The 21,528-nt window shown below is 44.8% G+C and overlaps 1 long non-coding RNA gene across 2 annotated transcripts; it reads right to left on the minus strand.

Annotated features, from left to right (window-relative positions):
• LOC110398764 lies at nt 1,627–21,129 on the minus strand. Of its 2 annotated transcripts, none has more exons than XR_002438606.1 (3): nt 20,952–21,129; nt 20,737–20,798; nt 1,627–6,612 (listed from the first exon to the last, which is right to left on the minus strand). It is a non-coding gene; the product is annotated as an uncharacterized LOC110398764 (long non-coding RNA). The 2 variants fall into 2 exon arrangements; XR_002438605.1 differs by having other exon boundaries at nt 19,434–20,798.

The following is a 21,528-nucleotide window of genomic DNA, read 5'->3' on the forward strand; positions in this document are numbered from 1 at the left end:
ATTGACAGAGCATTGATACTGTGGGCTAGTAGTACATGTTGTAAAATTAACTCCCCACGCTCCATTTTAATGGGAATCAAGGGTGAAAAAATATCCAGCATGTTGATAAGTGTGCACCTCAAGCCATTTTGCCATGCAGTGGCAATAATCGCAAATGACTGAGTATTTTTTACTGACTGACATTACCAATAGCTAACTTCTCCAGAGAAGCAAAGGGCTCAAAGCAGACATATAACTCATCAATGATGTAGACGGGAAGGATTATTGTAGGAAGCTGAAGTGGCAATGGGGAGGAGGGCATTGATACTGAATTTGCTGCTCTGGTTAATAGAAGTGCTGAGGCATTTTATCAGTTGCTGTCAAAGTATGACTGCAGACATCACCACGAGCCATCCACCCCACTGCCAGCAGAGGCTCTGGCTTGCAGCAAGCTTGCACCTGCAAGAAAGACTCCTGGCTTGTCTCTGTGACTCAGACACGTCACTTTCCCAGCTGTTGTCCTAAATAACTTGTATTTGCAATGGTCAGTTTGACAGAAGTGATGGTCACCTGAGGAGCAGCAGCCCCATATCAATCTGCTGAGAAGAGCTCAAGAGCAGCTATGCCTTCTGGAGCCACCCCAATTCATTTAGAGGGCTGTACGGCCAAAACCACTTGCTCAGATTGCCACAGTATTGGCCCACTAATCCCAAATAAGATACACAGGAACCACAGTAATTTTCTGTCTGCAAGTGAACTCAAAGTCACTTGGGAACATCATTTCTCTGGACCCATGCTGGTGTGGGGCCATGGCCCCACTGAAAGTGTAAAGAGCCTTAAGTTCATCCCCCTCTGTGTCTCCCCATGCTCACCATACTGTAAATATTGTGTTTATACCCTGCTGCTATTTTGAACATAGGGCTTTGTTCTTATATGTAATATTTTCCATTCCAAGGACAAACATAATAAACAGGTTCCTAATGTGCTGGAATTACTAGGGAATCATCTCTGTTCAAGATAACAGTCCACTTGTGTTGAGTGCTGATCTTCTAAATTGCTCTAGCTGGGAAATGCTCATTGATGCTGAGGAGCTCTGAGCTGGAAGAGTGGTAAAAGCAGAGAACGCATGCAGCAGCAATCCACCCTGATTGCACAGGCTTCCCAAATTTACCCCCTTCAGAGGCCACGTGCAAGCTCCAGGCACAGCAAATATGCAGAAGTCTGAGCAGGATATCAAGTGGTGGAGATGTGGTGCCGGAAACCGTTTCAATAAATATGTAATCAGCAGATCAAAGCATATTATCTACATGGAAAAGAACTGGCCAGGGACAGTTGGGTTCCAGCACTGCTGGTTATGACATAGCCAACACTGTGGCCCTTTGTAAGCTTTGCTATTTGCTGTGTTGAGAGAAGGAGGTAATAACGTAGTTTGTGCTAGAGATGGTAAGCCCCTTTGGCTGCTATGTGTGGCCCTGCTTGAGCAGGGGACTTTGACTAGATGACTTGTACAGACCCCTTCCAACCTTAATCATTCTGTGATTCTGTGATCCTTTGTACCGCGAGTACTGTGTTCAGTTTGGGGCCTCTCATTACAAGAAAGAGATTGAGGCCCTGGAGTGCATCCAAAAATGGGCAATGAAGCTGTGAGGGAACTGGAGCACAAGTCTTAGGGGGAGCGGCTGAGGGAGCTGGAATTGTTCAGTCTGGAAAAGAGGAGGCTCAGGGGAGACCTTATCGCTCTCTACAACTCCCTGGAAGGAAGTTGTGATGAGGTGGAAGTCAGCTTCTTTTCCCAGATAACAGCGATGAGAGGGAATGGCCTCAAGTTGCACCAGGGGAGGTTCAGGTTGGTTATTAGGAGACATTTCTTCCCATAAAAAGTGCTAATGCACTGGAAGAGGCTGCCCAGGGAGTCACCGTCCATGGAGGTATTCAAGAAAAGAGGCAATGTAGCACTGAGGGACAGGGTTTAGTGGGCAATATTGGTGGTAGGTGGACAGTTAGACTGAATGATCTTAGAGGTCTTTTCCAAACTTAATGATTCTATGATTCTATGAAAAGGTAAATCTGGGGAGAAAAAGCTGGTATCATAACTCAGTAATATTTGTTAACACTGAAGCAGAGGAAAAATTAAAATTCAGACCTCATACTAGGAATTTCAGTTTCAGATGGACCAAGTCTTCCAAAAATGTCGGTTGCCAGTAAATCTTCAGCCTGGCATTAAACTCTTGCCAAACAAGGTTGCAATAAACTCACCAGCCACGTTCACTTACGTAGAGATGACAGGAAGAGAAGAAAGAGGCCTGCAGAGGAATGCTAGCACTGGTGAGCACCTTGCTGGCTAAAGGAAACCTTCCTTCAAACCTAATTGAAATGTGAATTCTACCACTGTGCAAGGCTTGAAATCTGAATGCTTCCTGACGTTCCACACTGCTATTAAAAATAAACCAAAAAGGCTTCCAACAAAGCAGCACATTTTATATATGCCAGGAAGAAAATGAATAAAAAATACATATCTTTGTTTCTTCCTGACAGTGTCCCATTGATGCAAAGCAGTGGGCAAACCAGAGCAACAATCAATGCTCTGCAGAGAGGTGCCCATAACCAAGCAAGGAGAAGGGTTCATTCCCCACCCTTAGACTACCCTAGAAACCTGGATTTCCATGTACATCTCCCTCCCCACCATGGAGACATCTCAAGGCCTATTTGCGTGCAATGGCTCTTGAAGGGAATAAACACTTTAAACTGACCCTGACACTGTGGAAAAATCAGGAAACTTTAATTAAGGGAGCAAAAACAAAAAAATCACCCACAAGGCATTTTTGTATTTACTTTCACTAAGTGCAAAAACGAACTTCATAGAATTTCATCCCACAGGAATTTCCAATATTTCAGTATTTGTTTCCGTTATGACTAGGGACAAAATGTTGAAATATCAAAGCGCTTTTCAGAGAATGAAGTGTTCTGGGAAGGAATATTTTATTCATCACTTTGACGTATTTCAGACTTGAAATTGCACCTGGCTGAGCTGCTGAGAGCTCACCATGCACACACCCAAAGATCCCAGCTTCTGTTATAGGTCAACTTCAGCATATCTGAGACTTCCCATCCAACAGTATATCACCAGGTCTCACAGAGAAAACATGGAAGTGCAAAAAGACAGTAGTTCATTATGGGATACATAGTCCATCCAAGTCCATCTCTATAAGAAAATGAGCCACCAGATCTCCATCCTGTAAGAGGTGGGCATATATAAATGTTGGGCACTGCTGACTCAAAATGTTTCCTTTTGATATTGTTGTCTTTAATTTTTTTCATAAAACATAGACAATTCTCAGCCAGCTGTAACAGAGCCTTGGTTTGTCAGCACTTCAGAGACATCCCTACCTCAACTTGCATAGTAGAACTGCAAGCTGATGACACCAATGGTCCGGACAAGGGGACTGTGATGGCCAATGCAGGGAATACCTTTCCAAACCAGGCTGCTGTAGGCCTGGATCCATGCTGGGAACTCAATTAGTCCATCTCTTCCCTCCATTACTACCTTCATGAGACAAAGCTTGTAGGCAGTCCTGCCTTGCAGAGGTTTCTAGAGATCTGGATGAGGGAGGAGAAAAGCAAGTTGGACCAATATGGAACAATTCACCTTTTGAGAAAGGGAGGAAAATCTCAACACGGAGATGTAACAGAAAATCCAAGAGGTACAGAGGCCACTGTGATTTTTTTTTTAAGTCTCAGACATAGAAACATAGAATCATAGCATTGTTTGTGTTGGAAGGGACCCTTAAAATTCATCTGGTCCAACTCCCCTGAAATGAACAGGGACAGCTACAGCTCCATTAGGTGCTCAGATCCCATGCAACCTGACCTTGAGTATCTCCAGGAACAGGGCATCCACCACCTACCTCTCTGGGCAACCTGTGTCAGTGCCTCACTGCCCTTATTGTAAAAAAAAATGTTTTCCTTATATCCGGTCTAAATCTCGTCTCTTTTAGTTTGACACCATTTCCCTTTGTCTTATCAAAACAGACCCAGCAGTGGATTTCACTTCACCTGACAGAGAAGGATGACAGAATTGAGTGTGCATCTTAATTTTTCAAACATGTCTGGCCTAAGAACTGCTATTGTACATTTTCTTTGTCTGATATTTTCTCACATATTGTTTTGTGCTCTCTATCCACTGTCTTTCTGGGAATTCAGGGGACCTGTGGGTTGTGCAGGAATTTCCCAGCCAAGCTTCATTCTTCCAGACATTTTTGGTATCAAGAAAAATAAGCCCCACTTCACACATACACACACTTTTTACCTTTGAAACCTCAATGCCTCCTGAAGCAAGCATGGATCAGGAGCTGTCCAGGACCACACACAGCTCTTCTAATATCCCAGCCTGATGAACAAGAGGAGGATAGAGGAGACAACCAGCACACTGTGCAGAAGGGAAGGAGATGAAATGCAGCCATCAACAGGAAAGGACCATGAATCCATTGCTCAGAGTAAAAAAAAAAATAGCATGGAAAAGAGTGGAGCTTTTGACTGAGGAAGGAAAGAGGCCCATGATCTGCATACTAGAGCCGTGTACAAGGTTTTCCTGCAGGCATGGGCTCTGTTTGGGGCAGAGCATGAAGGCTGACATCCCCATTGCTTCCTCGCAGGCCTCCCTATAGGTCAAAGTCGTACAGGCAGGCACCCTACAAAAGTGGGCTTCTGTCTTCTACCTCAGCCCCAAGGCTGGTCCAAGCCTCTTGCAGAGCTCCTGGAGCTGGGAGGTTGGCTGGAAATAAATCCGTGTTGCATTCCTGTGGGTTTACTTGCAGGCCGAGAGATCCCAGTCTACTGAGGTAAGATCACAGCCTCTTGTCTACCATGAACTTACTTTCTGGAGTAACAGAAGGTTTGTTTTCCACTGTAACTCATGAGTCAACTTGTCACAGGCTGCAAGGATGCATTTTGCACTCTGCCCAGTGATGCATTGGGTGGAGTTCTTCCAAAAGGCAATTGTTTTGTTCCAAAGACAGGCCTTCACCCTGCAAAAGGTGCTGCCTGCAAATACAGCTCCTTCCTGCAGCCCACAGCCCTCCATGCATCTCTTGCAGGCACTCTTTCCATGTATAAACAAGTCTTGCTCTTCCCAGATTCTGATACACATTCTCCATGGTCACAAATACACTGTGCATGTTGTGAACTTAATAAACAAAGAGAATTTGCTAAGCTTTCCACCAAGACATGACACATTCTCTGGTCAAATCAGTGGAAGCTTTTACTTAGGGAAGAGGCTGGGAAAGACATCTGCTGTAGCAAATCTCAGCTGATATCAATTGGGAGAGTGCCTCTATCTCTTGTAATGGTGTGCTAATTCACACCAGATTAGACTTCCTTGGATACCATGGTAGCAGGCTCAGATTGTTACAAGAACCAGAGCTATTTGCAAGAGCAGACTCTCTTGACTGGACCTAAACTCTATAAATGCTGTAATCTGGCCAAAATCTACCTGATTTGCTGACAGGGTGGGTTCAGCGGGTCCCACTGCTATGAGATCTGCACATTCAGATGTCCTATCCCACGTCAGGCCTGGACTTCCTCTCTTTTTCACTGCCATAGTGCCAAGAACTCTGAGTCCTCTGCTCTGCAAAAGACTGATGCACGTGCCTCTCCTTCCAGCCAAGTATCAAGGAAATGATGATTTCTGTGCCTTAGAGTAACCTTTAAATTACGTGCAACTTATCTAACTTGGGACAAATCCTGTCATTTTGCATCACTGCCCAGTACGAACTGATGGAACTTCCCCATGTCAGGCTGATATTGGAGCAATAGAACCAAATGCTGCCCTCTCCTGCACAAGTACAGATATATGTTTGTGGCACTGAGTTCTTTGGTTTTGGCTCAAAAAAAATCTTTCATCTCATGAAGACACCAGTAAGTTAAAAGATGCTTCTCAAATGCATGTCATTCCTCAAGACTGTGGGAGTCAGGATTTACAGATGCATCATCCTCTCACAAACTCCAATAAGAAACATCCAAACTCACTTACTTCTGCTGCTGGACCTTTCCATAGCCTTTCTCCCAGTGATGCTCAGTGTCTTCTTTGTGCTTCCATGCTTAAGCCATTTTTCCCTGGAGTCCTAAATGACACTAGGTAAAATACTTTCTCGTATTCATTTTTGTGATTCATTTTTGCAATTTATTTTTGCTGCTTTTCAGATGTGCTGTCTCCATAATCATAGGGAGCATTGGCCTGAAACAAGGTTTGAAGAGGCAGCACTGGGAAGCAAGGCCATGAAAGCTGGAGGGGGAATAGGGAGCCCTGTGGAAAATACTGCCTTGTGTTGCACGTGCACAACCATTCAGAACTGCACCAATACCTCAGAGCAGTCAGTTCCCCAGGTCAGTGGCAGCATTTACCAAAAAAAAGAAGCCGTGCGTTCCACATATTTGTCACCTCTAAGCTCAGCTATATTGGAGATGGCCATGGTATTACAGCTCAGTGGAAGCTCCTCTGACAATTCAACAGCAGAGCCCGTTGACTCAGATTGCTTTTTATCTGTCACATCTTTCTACATCATCTGCAGAGCTGAGGCTGTGTACCAAGACAGCATCAGGCTGTGGGTGGGTTCACTCTCACTGTAGCTTCAAAACCTAAAATAAAAAAATAAATTCTCAGTACAGGCACAGAAGCACCAGAACTAATTTTCCGGCAGATGCAAGAGACTGTCAGCTAATGTAGGAAATTAAATGTTTAAAGAAATTATAGAAGGAAAATACAAACTCTTGAATGTGGGCCAAAAAACACAAATTCCATCATTTATCAAAAAAAAAAAAAAAAAAACCTCCAAAATGAGCCTGAAACCATGTGGGGACGACTGAATGAAAGGCTATATTCAGGCAGCAGCTCTGTTTAGCTTACTTTTTGGACCTTTTCCCCTTATTGATGCTTTTGGGAGGCCCTCATTCCAAAACCTCTAATGCTGCCGTGTTCTAGGATGAGTTACTAAAAGCAACCGTTCTTCTGCATATGAAAACATTCGATTATTTGCGTGCTCGGTGTCTTTAATACCGCTTTTGTTCCTCTGTTTTAAGGGGTGAGGCAGATGAGGGATCTTGAATTTCAGCAGTATTCTGATATAAACTTCCTCCAAGAGAAGGAAGGCAAAGAAGAAAAAAGTCTTTGCAAGCCTGAAATGGAGTCAAGGAGTGCTGGTTTTCTTGAATTACTTGAAGGGACCAATGAAGGTGTTTATTCAAGACTTTTGGAGTGCTGACAGCCCTTAAATAAGGACTCAGCCCTGAAATTTCAGCATTACCTGGCATTCCTCATGCCATGTGACAAAAAAATGTCCAATCCAAACCACCCCAAACTGTTACTATAGTGGCATAAATATTAGATCCGTGCACAGGAGACATGAAGGGCTCCAAGAGCTGCTCCACGATCATCTCAACATAGAGAGGAATGAGGGTGGACAGCTCTGGGAAGGCATTTGGGGTCAGGAAACCTCCCGGCACATCACAGCAGCCAAGTCCAAGACCTTAAGTGGTCATCTTGGATCTCTCTTTCTTGGGTTAAGAGGTTACAGGAAAGCTGGAGGCACCTGGCCAGCTGCAGGCATTACCATAATTAGGAAACACTTTAAATACTGTCTAATTGATCTGTGAAACTCACTGATGCCTTTTAACTGGTGGCTGGACACTGAAAGAGTGGTCGGGCACCAGAACAGGCTGCCAAGGGAGGTGGTGGAGTCACCATCCCTGCAGGTGTTAAGAACCATGGAGATGTGGTACTTAGGAGCATTGTTAGCAGGCAATATTTGTGATAGGTGGATGGTTGGAGTGATGATCTCAGAGGCCTTTTGCAACCTTAATGATTCTGTGATTCTGTGATTCTAACTCTGGTTATGAGCAGCTCATGGCTCATTCTCTGGCAGGTTGGATGATGCTGAAACAGTGTTTGGCACTGGGGAAGGTGTTACCTTTCTGTAAACGCAGATTAAATCTCAGTTAAAAGTGCTGTTGAGCTCCACTGGACAACTGAAGGGCTAAGGGCTCCTAAAGGTCCAGTGGCCGTGGCTCAGCAGAGAAGTGGTAATTCATTAAGCCATGACAATTCAATTGCCAGTGATTTTCTTCTCATAGCCAACAAATCTCACAGGAATCCACAAGAGAATTGCTTGTATTTGTGGCTAGCAAGATTAGGTGGTCATAATAGTCAGTATTAAACAAGAACCAAGGGGTGTGGAAGCAGCCAAAATCCTCAGGGCTTAAACCAGTGAGTGGGGATTAGTAAGAAATGTCTCTGATGTTCAGCTATTCTTTATCTCTTGTGGCATCTTACATCTCCTGCCCAAGCTACTCTTTGCCCAAGAAGGACTTGCCTGAGTGCAGCCCAATCCTGTTTCACCACAGGTAGGCACGGGTCTGCAGACTAAGAACGGCTTGTCCCCAGTCACCCTGATGGTCCTCCATCACTCGGCACCATCTCTCTCCACTCCATTTTCAACACATCATCTTTTGGCACCGGGGCTCAGGATCTACCCATCAAGGTACCCGGAGATCTCCAAGCTGCCCTGGTTTTCTCAGTCCCGCTGACTCCCTCGATTAACACTGCTTTTATCGGAGCGTCTATTACCAGCAAATAGAGCCCAGCTTTGATTTCATGGGCCAGCAGCACCACCTACAGCCAGCTCCCACACTGCAGCCTGCAGCAATGTACCCCCTCTTTCCATCAGCAGCTGAGAAATAAAACAGTGACACAAATAATTTACACATGTTAGGGTGAAAGAGAGAAGGCGGAAAACTGAACAGCACCCCCGGGGCTGGAAAAGGTAATGTGCAGTTGGTGTATTGTAATAAAAGAAGGGAGCTTTTATTACTAAGTTTTGTACCCTTAGAGGCAAAATAATGTGATTTCTGACTAAATGTGTTATCTGCTGATATCTTGTTCCCAGGTAGTAATGCGTGTATTTGGAGCAGAAAGCTCATCAGGCAGTGGGGATACTGGGCTTGTAGAGTGCTTCCATCCTGCACAAGCTGGGAAGAAGCTTGGGCAGAGGTCTAAAAACAGCTGGCAACAGAGCCAGGAGCATTGCAGCCACTGCTTCTGATTGCCCAGCTGACAGAAGGGTCATTGCTACTTCCTCAGGGGCAAACAAAGAGAGTCATTGGGTTCAGTGTACTATAAACTTCTAACCAGTGCAGAATAAGGCTCCTCTGCACCATGACGTGTTGGTGCTGTGCGGTGCTTCCAAAGGCCACTAACGGATCAGACTTTTAACCTACCGCAGAAAACTGTACAAGATCACACTAACATGCTGGAGCAGCCCAGGGTATGGCTATTCTGCAACAGATAGCAACTTGAGAGATAAAGCTCTGAGACATACCCCGTGCTCACAGATCTAGAGAGGAGCCCTTCCTGATGCCCCATCACTTTAAGCTCACCAGACTGTCCTTTGAGGCCCTCAGCCATCTGGGGACCCAGTGTCCTAGAAATGAGCAGGGGGTAGTGAGATTGTTTCCCAGAATGAGCTGGAAATGTTACATAGTGAAGAATGGGTTGGCCAAAGCGCTGAGGTTTGTATAGGAAAGGACAACCCTGCCTGGCCCTGGTGCTGCATGCCACGGCTGAGGACAGCAGCTGTGGACATCTGCATCATGATACACATGGAATGGTAGGAGGATGATCTGGGTAGATACACACACACACTAAAAAAAAAGGCACCAGAACAAAATGTCCCAATCTATCCTGCCTGTTTTTGCAACAAATCTGTGTTTTGCTTTGTTGTTACAGGAGCCATGGACCAGTGAACACAGAGGTTGGGTTCACTGGATTTTGTCTCCTCTTTCTTCCTCTCCTCCACAGAAGGGATCTGCTATGCTGGCAACAGCTGAGTTCTATCCCACCGGTGCTCATTAGATGAAACTGTTTGGAACAGAGATTGTACCTTGTCTGTATATCCGTGCCAGTAACCTCAATGGGACCAGGACAGCTCACATCCCAGTCCATGGCTCTCTGTGGCTTCCCACATAATGCTGAAGCACAAAAAGGCAACCTGGACCAGTAGCTGAGTCCCATATAGACAGTTTGGTTTAAACTCTCTGCTGCTGTTGAGCTGATGCTCTGAACACCCTGGATGAAGCTTGTCGTATGCTGCGTGCTCTCAGGTCCCCAGCAGCAGCAACAACCAGGTCTTGGAGCCACAACTGCAAAGCCAAAGCAGAGCTCCTGGGAGGAGAGAGCAGAGATCCCCTGGGAGATGCTAAAGTGCCAGGACCACACCACTTTGGTCTTGTTCACTCTATGTGTCTCTCTCTGAGTAACAAGGGACTGTACAGGAATAAATCAGCATAGCAATAGGGATGTTGATTGCAGCTGAATCTAGGGTGGACTAAAATTTATGTTTCTTTTACAGCCCAGTTTAAAACACCCTTGAAACAATTTATGAGAGCAAGTGCTACATCAAAGATCAACCGGCTTTTCAAAGGTTTTGAAATTTCAGTCAAAATATAAAGGCAGATAATGGAACACATCCTGATCTCTATATCACAGCATAATCAACACTACCTCCTTTGCCAACACAGAGCCCTTCTGAGTGACTGCAGTCAGAATAGGACCCTGTACTTCAAAGCGTGCCCTTTTAACAAGAGGTAGAAATAAAATTCTGTTCCCATTTCGCCTCAGCTGAGCAAAGTTGCAGTGATAAATAATGGGTGTTTCAATGCAGTGACCACATTCTTGAGCAAGTGAAGAACTGTCAAGTGCCTGAAACTGCTAACCCTACACATGGGTACACATATACATGTGCTGCTTTGTTACCACTGGGTCAGATTTCCACTCTGCCTCTGCACCTGAGGAACTGCAGCTGCCATCCGAGGATATAAGCTAGATACAGTCTCTGCAGACTGTGGAAGATGTGTCTTCGATCTTTGCCATAAAACCATGACACTCATAACTACAGGGGCCTCAGAAATGCATCCCTTATGACCAGATGCATCTGGGCTCACACTTGGGTCCAGGTGGCTGACTGCTTTTGTTACGATTACGGTGCACCAAGTGCTTAAGCTCTCCTTCTCACACATTCCCTTGGCCAATGGCCATGCAGAGGAGCTGGGGACCATGACAGTTTTCTCATCTGTGGTTTCCCAGCAGCATTGCAGACACCATCACAGGGGATGAGGTTTGCAAAGCATGCCTTAAAGAAGGAGGTGTAAAAGAATTGGAAAGTTCATTTGCATTCATGCTGTGATACGTGACCCAGAGCCTTGTCTTGCCTCTGCTACCACTGAGGACCACAGCTGTGAACCACAACCAAAGATGGGCTGTGTCCCCTCTCCTTGTTTTTGCTCTTGTTTTGATGAGCTGCTGTGGCTTCTCCAATTCAGATAACGGGAACTTATCACACAGGGTCCAGCTAGTCCAGCAGATACTTCCCAGGAAGCGATAGGAAAGCCTGCAGCAGGCAGCCTTGAGATAACCTCTGTTGTGGGAGTTTGTCTCAGGATGGGGTGGCCTACAGGCAGAGCTATGAAAGCTCATGTCCTTTAGAATGCTCTTTCAAGTGCAAGAAGAGAGGTGAGAAACTGGGTTCTGAATCTTCCCTGCTTCCTTACAGGCTCTGCTCATCTGCTGATTCAGGCTGAGCTGCCAGCCCTTGTGGTGCCTTGCAACAATTAATCCCACAGATTATATCAGCACTCCTCAATCAGCCCACTGCTTTGTGTGAATTATCCCCAGGCTGTGTTTCTTAAGTGTAATCTAATCCCAATTGTCAGCCCGCCTTCTCCTGTCAGTCTGCCCTCCTGCAGTGGCTTTTCTCCCCATTTGTTGGTTATGATTACTGATCTCTGAAGTGAGTGCATACCCAACTGGAGACTAGTCAAGCCACCCAAATCTCATCAGTCAATGCAGAATTTCAGGGTTTGCATCTGCTCAGTGTTTCATGAGATCCCTCCTTTCCCTGTGTGCACACGGTCATTTCTTCATGACTTTCATGGTATCCATCGCAGACACTTCATATCTTCATCCAGATTGAAAAATGTGCCTGGAAAATAAGCACTTTGGGAAGTTTCCCCATTATAACCTATTCTCACATCTTTCTGGGGCTTTATTTGGGGGAAAGTGGAATGCTCCAGGGGCTTCTGTCTTGAGTGACAGCTCAAACCTGAAGATGATTTAATTGTGGCAAAGCCCAGGGTCCTTATTACATCTTGATTTGGGATATTGCTCTACTCCAAATAAGAAGGCTCAGAGACTAGGCCTGGAGGCACAAGCTTTTCTCTATGCTGAATTTAATTTATAGTGTGTTGTCACGTAAAGAGCTGTTAAATGGAGTGCTAATCTTCTCCTTTAAGGAGGAGCTGTAATAACACAGGGATATTCAGGCTTGTGCACTTAAACAAGCCAAGCCTCAGCAATTCAAGCCTTCTGCCCTGCAGTCAGTCAGGGTGGACAGAAATACACATTTTCAGATATGTTAAAGATGCATGAATAGGAAAACTTGCTCTATGGTTTTATCATATACAGGTATGTGCAGAGCCTGGCTTTGTTTTGCTGGTAGAAATCTCATGACTGGTTGAAGCATCCAGGTGGGACTAGAGTGTCTCCAAGGACCCCAGGACAGTGTTCCTCAGTGATGCTGCTGCAGGTGTGTAAGGATGTGAGAAGAAAAAGAATGGCAAGGTGTGTCAGCATGCCAGATTTTCAGTCTTGCAGACTGGTTTTGGGTTCATGGCCACTCTCTGTTTCCAGTACTCATTACTTTCACATGGGCATTGAAACAGCCCTTGGGCTCTGCTCCTCGAGCTGTAATCCTGCAGCCAAGTGTGCAGGTGAGACTCTTAGCTCATGCTGAATGCTTTTGAGATATCACGGTGGGGCAGAAAGGCCTCAAAAACACACAACGAGAAGAACCCCAAATTGTGATGGGAAGGGCGTGCGTGCAAGGAGGGCACTTTTCTCATACATCATAGTTTTATGTATTCATGGGATGGTAGTTTGGGATTTCTCATAGCCACAACCTGTCTAGATGCTGTTTGTAACGTTCATCAAAATAAACACTCAGCAAGATAAACATCCCATCTACCTCTACTGAAAACAGGCAAACCAGCACACAAAAACACCACTCGCAAACCTGTGCTCGTAGATCCCTTCTCCTGGCATTTTTGCAAGGGAAACACAACAAATACAAACAAGCTCTCATTTACTGTAAAATAACTTTCAACCAATGCTACTCTGCAGGAGACAGAAAGAGTCAGTAGAGGTAGAGATCCTACAAAGTTTAGCCAGGCTCAAGTCTACACAGCAAAGTATCATGGGATTTTAGTTCTATTTAAAACTTACCCAAAGAGAAGCAAGTGTCTAAATTACAGCGCAAGCCAACAGAAACAAGACAAAAATATGTGAAAGTCAATGGAAACACATTGAGAGCTGAAGGGCTTGTTGCCCAACACTGTCTGTTCCCTTAGAAATGGTTTGTTGGTTTTTTTCTGTTTTCAAATGTGTTAGAGAATGGCTCAGAAGCAGCCAGAGAAAACCTGTTGGTTTTCATAAAGCAAATCAATGAAAGCAAACATCTCTGCTCTCCTCAGTGCTCTAGCATGAGAAGAATTTTGCATTTAAATTTTTACGTCAAGTGTCACCTTCACCTTTCAGCTGGCAGGTCTCCAGTCAGGCTGACCAGCAACTCCAAGATGGTCAGACATCTGTGCCCTGTCTCGTATAAAAAACCTTCTCTCCTTCCTCATGTCCATTGGAGGGTACTATCTTATTTATTTATTTATTCTACTATTCTTAATATTTTCTTGTAATTTCTTTGGCTCTGCTCAGAAAGAATGGTAATGCATTGGAACAGGCTGCCCAGGGAAGTGTTGGAGTCACCGTCTCGGGAGGTGTTCTCCCTATTATGATTCAGCAGTAATTTTCTTGGCTTAACATTACAGGGTGTCTGCAGAGGTGCAGGGCTCTCAGGGATGGGCGTTAGTGCAGAGCCCTGAGCCAACAAACCTGGGGACCAACCTGCTCAGCTATTGAGCCAGATCAGAGCTGTCCAAGGGAAGAAGTGTCAAGGAAGCAAGGATAGGCAGAGGTAAATGAAATGAGCTTTCCTCCTCGTAGCTAAGGCAAAAAAGAAAAACAAAAAACAAAAACAAAACAAAAATAAACAAAAAAACCCCACAGAAACAAAAAAAACCCAAGAAACACAAAGCGAGATCGAGTCAGTTTGGGTTACCTAAGGTATGAAATTAAGGCTAAATCAGACCTGACTTAGCCCAGAAATAGAAGGGTAAGCAGAGCCATTCCCTATTTCCAATGACACAAGTTTCTATAAGTGATGAGCTAATGAGGTGAATCATTAAGGTTGGAAAAGACCTCTAAGATCATCCAGTTCAACCATCAGCCCACCCCTACCACGCCCACTGACCACGTCCCTCAGTGCCACATCTCCAGGTTCTTAAATACCTGCAGGGACGATGAGTCCAGCACCTCCTTGGGCAGCCTGTTCCAGAGTCTGACCAGTCTTTCTGAGAAAAAAATTGTTCCTAATATCCAACCTGAACCTCCCCTGGTGCATCTTGAGTCCATTACCTCTTGTCCTAGAGCAGAGGTTGTTCAGGACTTTGCTGGCCCCCAAATACTCCCTTGCTGCCATCAAAATGTTCCCCTCTGCTGCGGAAGATCCTGGTGCAAGGTCAGATCTGCAGCCCTACTTGGAGTGCTCCAGCTCTGCCCATACCACATGCAGAAAGGCAAAACATAACTCCAGTTATAATCCATGTCTTCACCACAGTTTTTACTCTTCACTTTGAGTTAAAAAAAAGAGAAAAATCTCCAGTGTAAAGCACGTAAGTTACATCAGCATGTGGTCTGTGAAACGTGATGACAGAGGTCAGGCCAGAGCTGCTCAGGAGCTGCATGTTAGCAGGCAAACCATGTGGAAACCAAGCAAAACTGTGCCAAGACTCCTGGGAGGGATGGATTTCCAGAGGAAAAAAACTTCAGACCAATGTGGAAGCAAGCACAGAGTGTAGAACAGAGATGATGATGGGATAAAGTGGAGGAAATGCAGTCAAAAGTGATTTTTCTGTCTTGCCATAGAGAAAAGCATAAGAATTGAGTGCGGTATGACTGCTAAGAATGATGTCCAAAGGAATGCGAAGGCTGAGGAGTCATTTGATGAGCGCTGGAACTCCTGCAACCAGAAGAATATGGAGAAATACTATTGGGTTCTTTTCTTTTCTTTTTTTTTTTTTTTTATTTCAAACCAAGGAATGGAGGAGGATGGAGGAGAGTCTTATGCTCCACAGCTGAGAAGTTGGCATCTGCACACAAACTGGGAAGCACAAAAGCTTCCTGGCTTGAGAGAGTGCTCTTTGTGGAACCCAAGCTTTTCATGAGGAATTACTGAGGGTAGCAGAGCTAAGCTTTCAAACAGCAAGGCCAGCAGAAACACCCAAGGAATGGATGCAGTCTGCACCACTTGAGTTGGACAATTGCATAGCTTCAAGTGAGGGGAATCTAGAACCACAATGAGGAGATGAGCCGGGGAACATTCCATCACAGGGCAGTGCAGTGATGCAGGAAAGAAAAAAATTACCAAAGTTCCAGAACAAGGGAAAGATACCTACATTGCGTCCCCAGCTAGCCCTTGCTTGCCAGAAGTTAGGTAAGGATAGGAAAAGACGTAATGGCCTCAAGTTGCACCAAAGGAGGTTCAGGTTGGGTATTAGGAAAAATGTATTCTCTGGAAGAGTATTAATGCATTGGAACAGGCTGCCCAGGGAGATGGTGGAGTCAGCATCCCTAGAGGTGTTAAAGCACTGTGGAGATGTGGCACTAAGTGACATGGTTTGTGGGCATGGTGGGAATGGACTGATTGTTGAACCAGATGATCTTAGAAGTCCTTTCCAACCTTAATGATTCTACGATTCTGTTCCAAGGAGAAGGACAAGACGAAGAGGATGCAATCTTGAACCATGGTCCCATTGGACACAGAGTGGGACCAGCCTGATCCAGACATCCCAGGCACTGAGGGAATACTCTGTGTCCTAAAGACAATGTAAATGTAAAGCATCCAAAGGCTGACAGCTCTTCTGCTGGTTGCTGAATGCATCCCCACAGGTAACACCCAAAGAGGCATCACAGTGTCAATCAGGAACCAATGCAAGGGCTGAAGGACCGTAGTCGCTGGTGTCACTCAGCCTCTTGTTGGCAAACCTAAGGCAGCCTCATTGCTGGATGTCAGGGAGCATTTTAGAGCATACTCGGCTTTATTATTGGACAATGGCTTGTTACATGTGTACAAAGGTTTTTGTTTGTTCCTGTTGTTGCAATGTTTATTCCCCAAACTCTCCCAATAGTGAGCTTCTCACCAAGTGTTTCCCGGCAGTGGGAACTACATAGACAGCACAAAGCAAACACTTGCAGGATAAACATCCTTCACACCCCGCGCTGGTACTAACCCCTCAGAGCTGGCGGTTACCTCCCTTGGAGCAATTTAGCACAACTTAATCAAAGTTAAAAATGATACTGTGTGATTTTATTTTTTGTACTCGCTCAGCAAGCTTTTATTGGCAGTGTCTGCCAGGAGCTGGGCTGCTGCCAAATTCCCAGGTTATATTGCTCCAGTGTGAACAAACAAAGAAAGCCTATTTAAAGTTTCTTGGACGCAAATAAGGTAAAAACATAAAAAAAAAAATAAAACAATGTGTAATTATTTGTTTCCTTTATGAAAGGCCTCCCTTGGAGTCTTTTGAAATCTGCTCTGGTTTCCACCTACGAAAGTCACCCAAGTGTATTATTTAATATTAATAGACATTCCTGAACCAGACTGTCGCAACCAGAGGCAAAAAAGTCTTGGGGAAAGAGGCTATCTGCATTTCATTTCATATTAAACTTTCTGAGCCAAAATATCCCTGTTAACGATGCCTACCTTTACATGCACAAGTTGGTCTCCTGATCTTTGGTATTTCTGCACCAGGACTGATGACTTCTCGTGCCATTCTGCAGCTATCACTGCTCATGCACGACACTGAAGGACTTGTCACCTTGTTAAGCACAGGGCTTGTCAGTGGTTAACAAGTCAGAAATGCAAATATCCCCACTGAACAGCAGTCTGAAATTTATCCCTGTGCACAGAGCACACTGTATCAGTTTTCCCATTGGAAGACAGAACTCAACAATCTTTAAGGTCCCTTTCAACCTAGCCCATTCTAAGACTGTCCCATGTGTTCCAGTGTATTCCCCTGGACTGGAAGCTTTTTCACTCTTTCTATTTTCATATGATCTTGAATACACATTTATATTCAAAATAAGCTCTTGGCAATAAAAGGCCTTAATTACACTTTCTGCTTTTGTCTCTTCCAAGAAGGGGCAGACCAAAGCACAGCTCTTGTAGGGCTTGGTGCAAAAATGTGATGGGGAAGTTTCCTGGGTAGGGTAGGGTAGGGTGGGGTAGGGGGGAGAGGAGATAAAAAAGATGGAGAGGTGCAGATAGGATGAGATAGAAGAGAGAAGAAAGAAGAGAGAAGAGAGGAGAAAGAAGAGAGGAGAAAAGGAGAAGGAGAAAGAAGGAGGGGAAAGGGAGAGGAAAATCCCCCAACTGGACAACGATACTTGGCAGTATTTTGGAGCTGAAGTACCTCCTGTCAACAGCACACACAATGTACTTTTGACAAAGCAGAAGTGTACATGCAGTTCCTTGGCAAACGGAACGAACTGTTGATGTACAGACAAACAGGTTTTTGAGCATATGTTTTTTGAACTCCCCAGAAACTGCAGCATATCTGTTGTTTTTTTTTTTTCGGGTCACCTCCAATTTATTATGCAGAGTCAGTCACTTTCTGGTGTGTACAAATCTGACTCACGGTAAGCATAAAAAAAACCAACTTCTTTCCCAGCATAAAAGTCTAACAGAAAAAGAAAAGAGCCAAGAAAAGCTTCTTGTTTCCACGCCAGTGGCTGCAAAGAAGAGATTAGAGAGAAAATAAAGTCCCTGTTTTGCTGGTCCCTCTCATTCAGCAAGTTTTGGTCTAAGAGAGAAACTTAAAACTTAGTTAAGAAGCTTGAAAATTCTAAGTCTTAGCAAAATTCAAGTGGGATTTAAATGTGCAGGTCTCCAGAATGACATATATAAAGGGTTGACTCAGCAAGGCCAGTTTCTTAGCTCCATTGACTTCTGTGTGAGATGCTGGCTCTTCACTGCTTTTGTCAGGATGGATGTGTGTTGGAATAAGGTGGAGGGAAGGAATCTGGAGGTTGCCCTGAAGCGCTTGTAGAATCATAGAATCTTTTGAGTTGGAAGGGACCTTTAAAGGTCATCTAGTCCAACTCCGCTGCAGTGAACAGGAGCACCTACAGCTTGATCAAGTTGCTCAGAGCCCTGTCCATGGCCCAATGTGTCAGACCCACTGTCAGAAGGATCATTTTGAGCAAAAAGTCCTGCATTCTGCAGACCTTCAACATGACCCCTACCCATCACTCTTTGGGAGTCTCAGTCTTTGAAACCTATCGATTCCGCCCTGCAATTCACTCTCTGCTCCTGCTGCAATTAACCCACGGCTCCAATCCAAGAGGATTTCTTGTGCTGCTTCCCGGGTTCTCTTTGTGATGGAGAGACCAGCTATACACTGGCCTAACAAGAAAGCTGAGAGTTGAAGGTGGCCTATTGGTCCCTGTGCAGAGCTGTGAAGAGGGAGGTGGAAATGGAAGGCAGTGGAGTGACACCTATTCGCTTCAGACATATATTCATTTATGGGGTCTTTGTAAAGTTACCTCTGGAATCCCACTTTTATTGCAATGTACTACAGCCGTGAGGAGCGGCAGCAAAATACAGCTTAGGGACATGTGTTCATCACATGCCATCTCACGTGCAAAGCACAGCGTGGAGAGAAGGAATGGCACTCCAGGTCTTTGTCATGCCAGGTGCCTTATTCCCACTGCAATCCATGAGAGTGACACAACTAACCGCTTTGAGGAATGTGGCCTTATCGCTTCCCATGTATGACAGCCATGATGAAACGTGTCTTGGGTCTATTTATCGCTATTATCCAGATGATGGTTGTTTCTCTTGGTGCTGACCCTGTCCTCATGGAATAACGCAAACTGAGAGCACGTAGTTCTACACCCAACATGGAAACCTAACTCTCTGCTACTTGCTGCAGATGGTATGGATATGCAATCTTGTAGCTTGTTTTGAGTGTCCCAAGGGAGGAAAGGAAGTAGTAATCATTTTCACTTTTTTTCTTTTAATTGCAAGAATTCCAAATGTAATCCCTTTTATCCTTTTCATTAACATACTCTGGATTCCACAGCCATAAAACACAGCGAAATGTAACTGCAAGATGCAGTCTGTATTAATTGCTTTGTTGGTTGCCAGGAGTATAAAAGCTCCCATAAATTATATTCCTTACAAAGCTGAGAAACTGAATATCACTGTGAGCAAAGCAAGTAATTAAGTGCACAATTTTCATACCTGGACAGGTGTGAAGCTGCTTTTCTCCCCGTCCATCCACACAGTTCAGCTGAAAACCACATGGCAGCTGTGCAAAGCAGTTTTCAGCTGGTGGGAACTCTTCTTTAGGCATGGCAAGACTTCTCCAAGCTGCTAAGATCCTGAGCCACATGTTAACATAGTACAGACCACACAAGACCCTCACCTAGAGGTTTTCTGGCGTGGAGACAGGCTCCCTCTTCATTCAGTCCCATAACAGACTTGGAGCAATTACTTACAGAAAAAAAAATCCCTTTTCAAAGGTATACCTGAGGCAGGTGTCTGACTGTGGTGCAGAGCCAGGTACCATTCATGGTCAAGACCACAACTGCACTGCTACTCCGTATTGTGGGGCTGCACAAGGCAAAAACCTTGGCTACCTGTATAAGCTCAGATACATGGCCATCCAGCCTCTTGGCTTCTCTGGGCCGCACGGTGTGAAGAGGAATTGTCTTGGGCTGCATATAAAACATGTAATATAGTGGATGTATATAAGTAAAAAAACTCCTTTTTTAATTAAAACATAAATAAGAGGGCAAAAAAGAACAAAATACTATCTGGTTGGACACATGGCTCAGAAGATAATTGGGCTGACTCTAATTGCAAAGCAATTGAAGTTTTTTGCCTTTTTCTCACATATGGTTCTGTCTTTTGAGTGAGTCAAGCATCTTGTACAACAAAGAATAGACAATTCTCTGCAGCTGGCCTTGTCCTCATAGATCTCCAGCAAGGACACCGGGGACATTTAGCTCCACATAACACTACAGCAAGTATCAGCTTGTTCATCAAGTGCTGGGTTCAAAACAAGTAGATGGAGATTAAAAGTCTTTAGCTGTGCCTCCCAGCAGGCATATGTACACATCATGTTTTCAAACTCAAAGATGGGAGATTTAGACTGGATATAAGGAAAAAAATATATGTATAAGGGGTAGTGAAGCACTGGCACAGGTTGCCCAGAGAGGTGGTGGATGTCCCATCCCTAGAGACATTCATGCTCAGGCTGAACAGGGCTCTGAGCACCTGTTGGAGCCATAGGTGTCCCTGTTCATTCCAGAGGAGCTGGACTGGATGCCCTTTAAAGGTCCCTTCCAATTGAAACGATTCTATGATCACCAATCCTTCTGCTGATATTGCAGGAAGCTTTGATCAGACAGCAAGGAATAACACTCACAGAGATGAACATACATGTACACACCCACGTACCTGTGTGTAAATACATATATATCTGTAAATAGCAGACAAATATGCCAACATTTCCAATTGCTGGTTTTTTTTCACTGCTTACATTAGGATGGATGTCCGGATTACAGCCAATTTTCTTCCAGATATGGCTTTCCATTTCAGGATCTAGGCAAACACAAGCAAAGTTTACTTTCACTTATACGCTGATATTTCCTAACTCTTTTCCCTGCAGTTTGGATGATAACATTCTCAGTCCATATAGAAACAACAATGTGTCCCCACCAGTATCCTCCTTTTGTCTCTATTGCCTGTCAGTACCTAATGCCAAAAACACAGTTCTTTCCTAGGGTGCCTCAGATGGGATTTATGGTAGGAGATGAGAGAGCAGCACTCAGAAGAATGAATTACAGATCCCAAGCAGACAAAGCGACTCCAGGCTCCGCCTCGCATAATTGTCACTCGAAGGACCTCGGGCACCAGAAGGAGGTTAATAACACTCCGTACTCATGTTGAGCCACTCCAAGCATTGAAATGTCAGGGCTTTGAGCAATGGCTTTGTCAGTGCCAGCTAAATAAACAGCATGTGATAAAGCACCAGCTGCTGCAGGCTCTGCTGCGGCCCAGCCTCCAGGGTGCTCATGAGGCACTTCTGCCTTGCTCTAGCAGTGGCCCCCACTTATAAACTCTTTAAAAGCCTTCATTTTACAGAAAATATGGGGCTGATTGCATTTTCATTCAGAAGTAGCACATTTTTCTCATTAAAAGTTCTCACACACTACTTCACCAGCGCTACTAAGCACAGCCGCTGGGCTGTCAGGTAGAGGAGTACCACTGATGTACAGTCAGATGGCTCCTACATCTCCAGGAACAACAGCCACAAATAACATGAGCAGCA

This window comes from Numida meleagris, chromosome 4 (genome assembly GCF_002078875.1).
Source record: "Numida meleagris isolate 19003 breed g44 Domestic line chromosome 4, NumMel1.0, whole genome shotgun sequence".
Taxonomy (NCBI): Eukaryota; Metazoa; Chordata; class Aves; order Galliformes; family Numididae; genus Numida; species Numida meleagris.